This window comes from Elephantulus edwardii, unplaced genomic scaffold (assembly GCF_000299155.1).
Source record: "Elephantulus edwardii isolate Elephantulus edwardi_28Jun2011 unplaced genomic scaffold, EleEdw1.0 scaffold00023, whole genome shotgun sequence".
Taxonomy (NCBI): Eukaryota; Metazoa; Chordata; class Mammalia; order Macroscelidea; family Macroscelididae; genus Elephantulus; species Elephantulus edwardii.
Window position 1 is genome coordinate 26,354,469 of NW_006399773.1, and position 11,733 is coordinate 26,366,201.

Genomic DNA, 11,733 nt, shown 5'->3' on the forward strand with positions numbered 1-11,733 from the left:
AAAAAACACGGGTATCCATACACTGGTTTGTGTCACAGTTCTGGTTTCTTTAGGTTTTATTCCTAATAATAGGATAATTAGGTTAAATATGTGTATTTCCAACTTTTTGAGGAAGAACCACACTCCCTCCCCTCACAATTGTACCATTTTACATTCCCACCAGTAGTGTATAAGAGCTCTAATCTTTGAACATCTTCACCAGAATTTGTTGTTTCTGTCCGGTTGAATTTTTCCATTGCTACTGGGATGAAATGATATTTCATTGCTGCTTGGACTTGCATTTATCTATTACCTAGGGACTTTGAACATTTCTTCATGTTTTTGTTGGCCATCACACTTTCTTCTTTGGTGTAATGTCTAGTCATATATTGTTCCCATTTTGTGACTGGGTTGTTTGCTCATGGGTGTTGTTGTTGATATGTGCTGTTGAATCACCTGCAACTCATAGTGACCATGCATACAATAGCTCTGAATCATGCTGTTCTTTCTTGCTAACTTACCATCCTTTCCAACTTCATTGTCTCTGACATACCTACACCCCAGTCACTTAGTCAATTCATCTCATTCAGGGTCATCCTCTCTTGTACTGCACCACACATCAAATAATCTGTGATTCATTAAAAGTCTTAATTTATGGCATAAATCATCTTCCAAACCTAATGAAAAACATACAACCACAAGGGAAAATAGAAGAATGGAACCTTATAAAAATAAAATCTTTATGCACATCAAAAAAATTTTCCGAAAGGACATGAAAGAAGCCCACAGACTAGGAAAACATATTTGGCAATACTATATCTGACTCATACATGAACTCATTTCTTGATATTTTTAAATAACACATCAATATTTTTTTAAAAAAAATGCTACCATCTAATCTATTTACAGTGACCCCATGTGCTTCACAGTAGAATTACACTGCAGAGCATTTTTAATTACTTTGACCCATTGGAAATAGCAAGGTCTTTCTTCTGAAGTGTCTTTTGGTGGGTTATAACTACCACAAATTTTCTTGTCTAGAACTTACCCATTTGCACCAATCAGCAACTATATTTGTAGTTACTCAAGTGAACTACAACTCATAACAGGTCCAAATCTTGCCCTATTCTACATCGTACTTATTATTTCTGTCATGCTCAAGCCTAGTATGATAGTCATCATATCAATCCATTTTGTTGAGGGTATTTCTCTCCTTCTCTGACCTTCTACCTTTCCCAACATATTCATTCTCTTTAAGAATTGATTCCTTCTGGAAACATGCCCTAAGGAAGTGAGATGATGTTTCACCATCCTTGCCTCTAAGGAGTACTCTGTCTGCCCTCCTTTGAGATAGATTTATTTGTTCTTGGCAGGCCATAGCATTGTCAATACTCTTTATCAAAGCATAATTCAAAGACATCCATTCTTCTTTGGCCTTCCTTGTTCAATATTCATCTTTCAAATGGATTTGAAGCAGTTAGTAAGTAAATTAGAATTCTTAAAGTGGAAAGATTCAGATGTGCTTATTTGCTATAATATTTAGTTACCAGGATAGATGGAGTTTCTTCTATACTTTGAATATAATTATAATATATTTATAATTAATGTATTTTCAGAAATCTCTGACAGCCTAGTGGCAAGAAGTTTTACCACCACCCAAAGGAAGAAAATTCAAATTCAAAAGCTGCTTTATGGAGAAAAATGATCACTCTCCTCCAGTGGGATTTGTTGTTATGTGACAGCGAGTCACCTTCAACTCATAGCGACCCTATGTATATTAGCTCTGAACCCTGCCAGTTCCTGAGCCAATCTCATCATCTCCAATAGACCTAATCCCATTTTTCCAGTCACTGAGTCAATTTATCTCATCCTGATCTTCCTCCCTTATGCTGTACCTCTACTCTTCCAACCATAATGTCCTTCTCTAAGGACTGGTCACTCCAGGCCCTGTGTCCAATGTCTGTGATATGGAACTTTAAAAATCCTTCCCTCTAGAAAGCAGCCTCAGTCACCCTCTCCAGGATAGACTTGTTTGTTTTCCTGGCAATCTACGGTATGTCCAACATTCATCTCAAAGGCATCCATCCTTCTTCTATCATCCTTAGTTATTGCCCAGCTTTTGAATGCATAGTAAGTAATTGTGAAAACCATGGCCTGGATTAGGTATACCCTAGTCTCCAGACTGACATCACTGCTCTCAGTTACTCTAAAGAGGTCTCTGACATCAGAATTTCCCAAAGTAATTCACATTTTGACTTAGAGCCTTTGAAAACCCACTGGAGTACAGCTATGCATGGGTTCTGATCTGAAAGCACATACAACATTTCCATTACACAAAGAACATACTACTACTCCTCATTTATCAAATCTGACCTTATTTGACCTTTTGTCCATATCTACCTTTTGGTAGATAGTAAACAATCGACTAGTTAATTTCTTGTGTATTAGTAATTCAATGATTGAGGAGACTATCCTCCCTGGAAAATAGTCTTTGGGTTGCCTCTAGGAAACAGGGCAGTCCTGCCTTGCTCATTCTTTACTGACCTGCTAGTGAAAGTGTCATATCCAGCTGCCATACAGAACCAGCCAAGGGTACTGAATGAATGTGTAGGCAATGCTTAAATCATGATTAAACTGTTCTGGGTTCCCAGCTTCTATGCAGTCTTAGGTTCTCCAGTGGGAGAGAAAGAGAAGAAAGAACTATAAGAAAAGATTAGGGGGGAAAATGCATGTGAAACTTATGGCATTCCAAATTGAACTGAACTGGTCCTGAGCCTCTATTTGTGTGGGCCCACATGTGTTAGCAGGCTCCTAGTACCCTCTTAGGTAGCCCTTCTCCAATGCTAGAGCTCAAAGGCATCAATTCTTCTTCTGTCATCCCTATTGATTGTCCAGCTCTCAGATGCATAACAAATGATTGGAAAGACCATGCACTGAACCAGACACACCTTAGTCCTCAAGGTGACAACATTACTCCTCAATAATTTGGAGAGGTCCCTAATTTCAGACTTTCCCAGTGCAATATGTCTCTTGATTTCCTGAATGCTGGTATTAATTGTGGATCAAAGCAAGATAAAGTTGTTGAAAGTTTCAATCTCTTTTCTATCCATTATAATGTTGCCTATTGTTCCGGTTGTAAGAATCTTTGTTATAATAGAATGTACAGAGAGCTGGAATTGGAGAATTAAAAGGGACGAACTTGCTCTGAATTTCTCAAGCTGAAAGAAAGGAAAAATGAATGTAAACCTTAAGTTATAATATTGAAAGATGCTAGGCCATATATTGAAAGGCCCAGAAAGCATCAAAAGAAGATAGAGGGAATACACATAATCATTGTGCCAAAAGGAACTGATTGACACAGAAAAAAAATCTCAGGAAATATCATATGAGCAGGAGTCGATGTAATGAAAGAGGAAATGGAAGCTACATTGAAGGCCTCAAGAATGAATGGGATACCATTTGACTTGTTTTAATTAACAGATGCAGGCTTGGATGTACACACCAGTCTATGCCAGAAAATTTGGAGGATACCTGTCTGGCATTGGAAGAGATCCATATTCCTAAGAAAAGTGAACCAACAGAATGTAGAAACTATCAAACAATATCATTTATGTCACATATATTGTGTAATAAAGAGGTTAAAAAGAAAACTTATTTTTATAGAGCTGAAATTGACACACTTCTTTGGGTTTCCAGGGCTATCTATATATTGCATGGCAGGAAATCGCTTCAGGGGGGACCCTGGCTGCACTTTTTCTAAGATATATCTGTTCTGAATGTTTGTGGGATATGCAGTACTCTTCGCCAACAGCACAACTCAAAGGCATCAATTTTTCTTCTGTCATCCATATTCATTATCCAGCTCTCAGCTGCATAGTTGTTGTACCATCAAGTTGGAACCCTCACATAGCTGACCTCTCCGTGGGTTTTCAGAGGCAGTTAATTGTATAGGTGGAGATTGCTCATCCACAAAGCAGCTGGTGGATTTGAACAGCATGCCTTTAGCATTGAACCACAGCTTCTTACCACTAGGCCACCAGAACTCCTCTAGATGCATAGTAAATTGTAAATTAGTGAAAAGACCATGGCCTGACTCTGATACACCTTAGTCTTCCAACTGACACTGTTGCGTTTTAGTAATTTGTAGCCATCTTTGATAGCTGATCTCCTGGCTACTGGTACCAAGGGTGTTGATTGTGAGTCCAAGTAAGGTGAAATAAGTGACAATGTAACTTTTTTCTTCATCTATCATAATGTTGCTTTTTGGTGCAGTGGTGAAGATGTTTGTTTTCTTGATACTGAGCTGTAATTCATATTGAAAGCTGTAACCTTGATATTCCAGAGTAAGGCCTTCATGTCTTCCTCACTTTGAGCAAGTGAAGTTGCGTTATCTGCATGATACAGGCGGTTGATGTGTTTCTTTTTCATAAAAGTCAGCTTCTCAAATTATTTGATCACCGTACAAATTGAAGAGATATGGAGAAAGAATACTACCCATATGCAAACCTTTCCTGATTTTGAATTACCAAGACATTAAACAGTTTATGAAAACAATCAAGAGGTTTTTTTCTCAAAGAATTTATCATAATTACGTAAACTGATGTAATATGAAGACTGATGTGATAAATGTATTTAAGGAATAAAATGAATTCATTTTATTACTATTACTAGATCTTACTTTTGCATGAGAATATGGAAGTTAAGGCAACAGCAATGCTATAAAAAGTAGTGAAAGAAGAAAGAAATAAGAAATGTCATTAAGGTCTGTGTTTTATCAGAGTATGTGAACACTCATTTTCAAAGTTCAAGTTAATAACCACTTTACTTTAACCTTCTCTTAAAACATGAATATTAATTAAAGCCATAGTATATGTCTTTGTAGGTATTGGAAAATGTCATCTCCTTTAAAATACTTTAACTGCACTTTTTGTTTTGGAATATTTTCTCTTTTTACTTTTTATTTTATATTCATTTGCTTATAAAGTTTATACACATTGAACTTGACACTATCCTTCATCCACACTGTGTTTCATGCACTCATTACCATTCATTATGGGTTTATTTTATTTATTAAAAATTTTATTTTATACTGGTTTACTTACAAAGTTGGTATGCATTATTTATCACACCAGATCTTTCCCATTTCCTTTACCCACCTTTCCTGCCACCTATCAAATTGTGCAAACCTATGATTAGCCCCCTGCCCATCCTCACCCCTTTGCTACTATCTTCCCTCCCTTGGATCCTCATACATGTTTTACTAATTATCTATTTCTCCAATAATAGTCTTATACAGTATTTGTCCTTATGGGACTGAGTTAATTCACTTAGCATAATGCTCTCCAGTCCTTTCCAAGTTAAGTAGTGATTTTCAAAATCATTGTTCCTGCATGTTGTGTAGTAGTCCACAGTGTGAATGTAACCATAACTTCTCAATCCATTCAACTGTGGTTGGACGTTTGGGTTGTTCCCATGTTCTTTGTGACCATTCATTATGTTTTGTAAAAGTAATCATTATTGAATGATGTCCAACATTACCCTGTCTTTCCAGATCCCAACCAGATCTTTCCCAGTTTTTTGCTTACCCTCCTACATCCATCAAATTGTGAGACCCTATCATTTCCTCTCTCTCATCATCACCCTTCTACTCCTCCCCTTGAGCCTCATACATAGTTTACTAGTTATCTTTCTATTACTTTAATAAAGGTCGCATGCAGTATTTGTTGTTTTAAAAGAGTATTCAAAAGTCAGCATTGATTATATATGAGATTAGTATGTTCTCATTGAATTATGTCTGACAGATTATTTGCATTGCACACATACTACAGTAAACATATCTGTTAAAAATTGACAGACCATGGAATATTCAGCAGTCTTCTTCAATATTACACATCAAAGACATTAGTTCTTTTTACTCACTCACTTTTATTAATTGTACAACTTTCCCTTCCAGTAATTAAAAAGATTATAGTTTGGATGAGGTGTATCCTAGTCTTCAAAGTGATATCATCACTCTTCATCACTTTAGAGGGGTCCCTGAGAGAAGAGTTTCCCAATTCAATATGTCTTTGGATCTCCTGGCTGTTGCTAAGGGTGTTGATTGTGGATCCAAGCAAGTTAAAGTCATTGACAATTTCTACCTCTTCTCCATCTACCATGCTGTTGCCTATTAGTCTCGTGGTAAGGATATTTTTTCCCCTTGATGTTTAGATGGAACTCATCTTGAAGGCTGTGACTACTGTCCATTGTTTATTTTAGTTAGTGATAACCAAAAACCTCTTGAGTCGAAGAAAATATGTGATAAACACAAATATCACAGAGAGTGACGATGTGAACATTGTAAATGATAAAGAACTCAGTGAACAGCAATGCGAGAGGAAAAATGAAAACAAAACAGTAGCATAGGTGACTATAGAAAACATTCTTACTATCTTTGGCCTTCCTAGATTATTGCTTTGGGTTGTAATTGAGTTGCTTTTGACTCCTTTTGACCCCATATATGCAAAGTAGAAATGTTTTATAGGATTTTTAATAGTTACTTTTGGAAACCGATCATGAAGTCCGTCTGCCAAGGTTCCTCTGAAAGAGTTCAATCTATCAAACTTCCATTTAGCAGTTTAGAATGTCAACATTTTGTGCCACCCAGGGACAACTGTGCTATACATTGTATTTCTTTCATTCAAATTAGTTTAAATGATTTATTGAAAAAGGAAAAAAAAAAATGGAAACATATAGCGCCATAATGACAAAGTTCTACCACTTATATCCCCAGAGAAGATCTGTGATTTTTTTTTCTTTTTAACAACACAGAATGGTCTTCTTTCAGTAGAAGTAATGACTGTTGAAACTTCAAAAATACTATATTTCAGTGAACTAAGATGTCTGGAGAAGCTGAAAGGTCTATTGAAGGAATTGCAAAGTTGTATCTTAGTGTGTTTTTCTTTTGTTTTTTGTTTTTTTTTTTAAGCAGCAGCAGCAGCAAGTTATTTTTTAAAATTTCTGATTTCAAAGAAAGAAGCAAAAGCCCAGTTTTTAAGATATCCTGTGATACTGTGTAAACTGCTAGTTGAAATGTAATTGTTTACAACTATTTCTACTGGGGTTACGTTTTGAAACATTGTCAGGTAATAAGGTTTCAAAATTGGTAAAAAGGCTGGACATTCCCCTCATGCTTTCTTAAGCCTTATTTCCAGTATAACATTTTGAAGAACATAAGTTTTTTAAGGAGCACATTCTGACATTTATAAATTCCTGCATTATAGCTTGTACATGCATTTGAATATCTGACTAAAAACGAGCAGTCTTCTCCCATTAAGATTTACAGCATCACATATCTGATGAAGGATCACTATGAATTAAAATTGGATGAATAGTAGTAAAATTAAGTATTAGAATTGGGAAGTGTTATTTTACAACAGGTGCAAAATGTTCTACATGTGCTCTGTACCTGAAATGTTTGCTATTTCTAATATTTTTTTAATATGGAAAGAGCAAATACATAGATTTGGGAATATATTATCACCTCCATCTCTAATTATTTTCTAGTAAGTTCCTAGAGGGATAAATTGTGAAGTGTCATCAATGCACATTTTAAAAGGCTTATTGTAATTGTTGAGCAGCCTTCAGCAATTCTATCCAATTTATACATCTTCTCATACCTGCACTTTTGTCACGTGTTTATTTTGCTCAAAGCTGACTTGATTCTCTAGCTTTTATGTGTTTGTTTAAAGATACAATATCACTGTGTCCTAATAGAGGAATTTTGAAAATTAATCTTAGTGAAGCATATCAGTATTTCTGTTATTGTTAGTCATCTGTTTTACTTTAAATCTTCTGTTGCTATGTATCGGGAGCTCTTGTGGCCTAGAAGTAAGAAGCTGTGCTGCAATCCCGAAGAAGGCATGGGGTTTGAGGCCACCAGCTGCTGCATGAAAGAAGGATGGGCAATCTCCTCCAGTGTGATTAACTGTCTCTGAAAACCTGCTAGATAATCAGCTATGGTCAGCTCTGACTCAACGGTACACAGCAGCAAAAGAACAATTTATTGCTGAAACTGAAGAGGACCTGAGGTGCTTGCTGCAGAAGGTCAAGGACTGCTGCCTTCAATATGGATTGAGACTCAATATCAAGAAAACAAAGATTCTCACCACTGGGCCATTTAAAAGCATCAGGATGGATACTGAAGAGATTGAGATTGTTCACAGCTTTAGTTTGCTTGGGTCCACGGTCAACACTCTGGGCACCAGCAGCCAGGAAATTAAAAAAATGTATTGCCATGGGAAAGTCTGCTATTAGGGACCTCTCCAAAGTACTGAAGAGCAATGGTGTCTCTCTGGAGACTAAACTGTGTCTGATACTTTGCCCTGGTCTTTTCAATCACTTGTTATGCATCAAGAGCTGAACAATGACTAGGGAGGATAGAAGGAGAATTGATGTCTTTGAGCTGTGGTGTTGGAGAAGAGTATTGACTGTATCATGGACTGCTAAGAAAACGAACAGTTCAAACTGGAGAGGGTTAAACTGGGCTGCTCCTTGGACGCAAGGATTTGGAAGCTTCATTTGACATACTTTGGACATTTTGCAAGGAGGAACCAGTTCTTGGTGAGGGATGTCATGCTTAGGAGGGTGGAGGGACAGCACAGGAGAGGAAGGCCCTCTATGAGGTGGATTGATTAAATGACTGGCGTAATGGGGGTAGGTATGTCGGAGATAGTGAGACTGGCACAGGACAGAGCAGGGTTTAGGGCTGTTGTATATATTTCTCCCTATTTTTCCTGAGTAGTAATTTAATGCTGGTATCAGCTACATTTCTCACTACTTTATTAATAGCCAAGGAACTTCGCATTATACGGATTGTATCTCCAAAGTGGCTGTTTCTGGAACTTATTGATCAGAGGAAGGCTATATTTCCCAGAGAAGATGACTGAATCCAATACCAAATCCCACTCAGATACCCTTTCAGCAGAGATTTTTATAGTTAATTATCTTTTTACAATATCTCCAGTCTCCATTTCATCTTATAACTATCTTGGTCTAATGATCAAGTATCACTAATACAATGAACAGATCATCAATAAATACTAGTTGCTGTTGTTGTTTTGTGCCACTGAATCACCTGCAACTCATATCGACCCTATGTATAATAGTTCTGAACCCTGCCCTATCTCAAGCCAATCTCATTGTCTCCTACACATTCACTGCCATTTCTCCAGTCACTGAGTCAATCCATCTCATCCAGCGTTGTCTTCTCCTAGGCTGCCGCTCCACCCTTACGACTATGATGTACTTCTCCAAGGACTGGTCCCTTCTGGCATAATGCCCAAAGTATGTGAGATGGAGCTTCAAAATTCATACTTGCAAGGACCAGCTTGGTTTCACCCTTTCCAGGATAGACTTGTTTGTTCTGTTGGCAATCCACGGTATGTTCAAAATTCTTCTCCAGCACTACAACACAAAGACATTGATTATTCTTCTTCTATCATCCTTAGTTTTTGTCATGCTCCCTGATGCATAGCAAATAATTGCAAAGACCATGGCCTAGATTAGATACATCTTAGTTTTCAGACTGACACTGTTGCTCTTCAGTACTCTGAAGAGGTCCCAGACAGCAGATTTTACCAATATAATTTGTCTTTTGATTTCCTGACTGCTGGTGCTGAACATGTTGATTTTGGAACCAGGCAAGTTAAATTTATTAACAAACTCAGTGTCCTCTCCATCTATCATGATGCCTCTCATTGGCCCAATTATGAGAATCCTTGTTTTTTATGTTGAGCTTCAATCTGTATTGAAGACTGCAGTCCCTGACTTTCTGCAGCTAATGCTTCTGGTCCTCCTCAGGTCAGTAAGCAAGGTTGTGTCATCTGTATTACACAGGTTGTTGATAAGTCTTCCTCCAATCTTTATGTCACAATCCTCCTCATATACTTCAGCCTCCCAAATGATTTTTTCTGTATATAGATTGAGAAGGTATGAGACAGGATGCATCCCCGTCACACACCTTTCCTGATCTTGAACTATGCAGTATTTCCTTGTTCTCTTCTGATAGCTGTTTCCCAGTCCAAGTATAGACTTTACATGAATACAAGTAACTGTTCTGGGATTCACCAATAAGGAAGGTCTTCTTTGAATTTTGTAACTGTTGTCATTTCCTAAGATTTCTTGATATTCAAATTTCAGATAAAATGTGTATAATATTTATGATGGAGGTAATTTAGACTTATATACAATGGTCGTTACGTTTAAACTCTAATTATCTGAGTTATTTCCATTTTTGGAAATCCTTGTGTTCACATGATGATTTTTTTATTGGAATATCCAGACAAACTGTTGCTAACAACTAAGAATACAGTATGAAAAATGATACTTAAGATGTGAAAAATAGTAGACGGTCTTATAATTCTGAACTCAAAAACTAGTACATCCAGTTAACAAACCTCTTGGTGCCAGCACATCAATAGTCATAAAGAGTAAAGAAATATATTTGACTTGCAGGAATACATTTCTCCACCTGTAGACAATTGATCTTTGACAGGGATGAAAGCCACCAAATGAGAGGAAAGATAGCCTCCTTAACAAAGTGTTTGGTGGGCAGAGGGAGGAGATTAAGGAATTAGGAAAGGTTCAGGGGGTCCTGGTGGACATGAGTCAATGGTGATTAATTGTATAAAATTCAATGTATAGTAATGATTGCATGAAACATAATGTGACTAAATGAATTCATGGAACACAATGCATATAAACAAAACGCAATCTATACAAATCTTGTATGCGAATTAATATAAAAGAAAAATAATTTTCAAAAATTTTTTAAAAGTTTCTGGCAAATCTGCATATTTATTTGCAGAAAATTAATCAAGACCCGTACTTCACACGTTATACAAACATTAACTCAAGACTTACCTAGGACCAAAACTATAAAAATCATTAAAGAAAAAAGGGACAGTGGGCACAGGTCAAGGAGCTGGAGTGACCATCTGTGTTTGCTTGCACAAATAGGCTTCTTGGCTTAGGTATTTTCCTCCCTCCCAGTGTCCTGCCACTCGTGATCACAGAATGAGGCCCCGACGGGTCACTGTGGAGGTTTCCACCAAGCTACAAACACAAGAGTATGGTGACCATCCCCTTCAGCGCCTCGCTGTGACTACACACAACTACTGCCAGCACCGGCTGGGATCAACTTCCAGTAACAGCTCCTGTGGAAGCCCTGAGCACCAGGGGGAAGCCATTCCTTACCTCTCAGGGCTCCCCGAGGCTGACCCGGGCCACTGGTGGGCCAGCTTCTCATTCCGGAAGACCAGTGTCTCTTTCATGGCCACTGTGTTGGAGTCCCTAGAGCACCTGGGACACCCCCGGGCCTCTGGTGGTGTGATGGCCTGTGACTTGGCCCAGGGCACCGTGAGAAAGCAGCCTGGCAGCACCCAGGTGGCTCTGTCCCCAAGCCCCTCCTGAATGGGCACAATCACCACCACCAAAGCTTTCCTGAGGGGCTTTTGTCAGCACCTCCCTGCCCCCCACCCTATAGACTAGGCAGGGGTTTTAAGTGGAGAAGTGAGTGCTTCTTTTTATATCAAAGAAGCAAAAGACCAAAAGTTGAGAGAACCCCATTCTTTACTGTCTAATCACACTAGAGCTTTCTTAATATTCGTAGCTGTCTTATCCAACCCAAGTGGAAATAAACTTGAAGCCACAAGCAAAAAAAAAAAGGGGGGGGCTGGATTTAGGAGCCCTAGTATATGGCATAAAGAGACTACC

The 11,733-nt window shown here is 37.9% G+C and overlaps 2 pseudogenes; both read left to right on the forward strand.

Moving 5' to 3' along the window:
* Positions 1–6,384, forward strand: part of LOC102846055 — a 90,808-nt pseudogene extending 84,424 nt beyond the window's left edge.
* Positions 6,385–11,034: 4,650 nt separating this feature from the next.
* On the forward strand, positions 11,035–11,430 carry LOC102846462 (annotated as a pseudogene).
* The last annotated feature ends 303 nt before the right edge of the window (positions 11,431–11,733 follow it).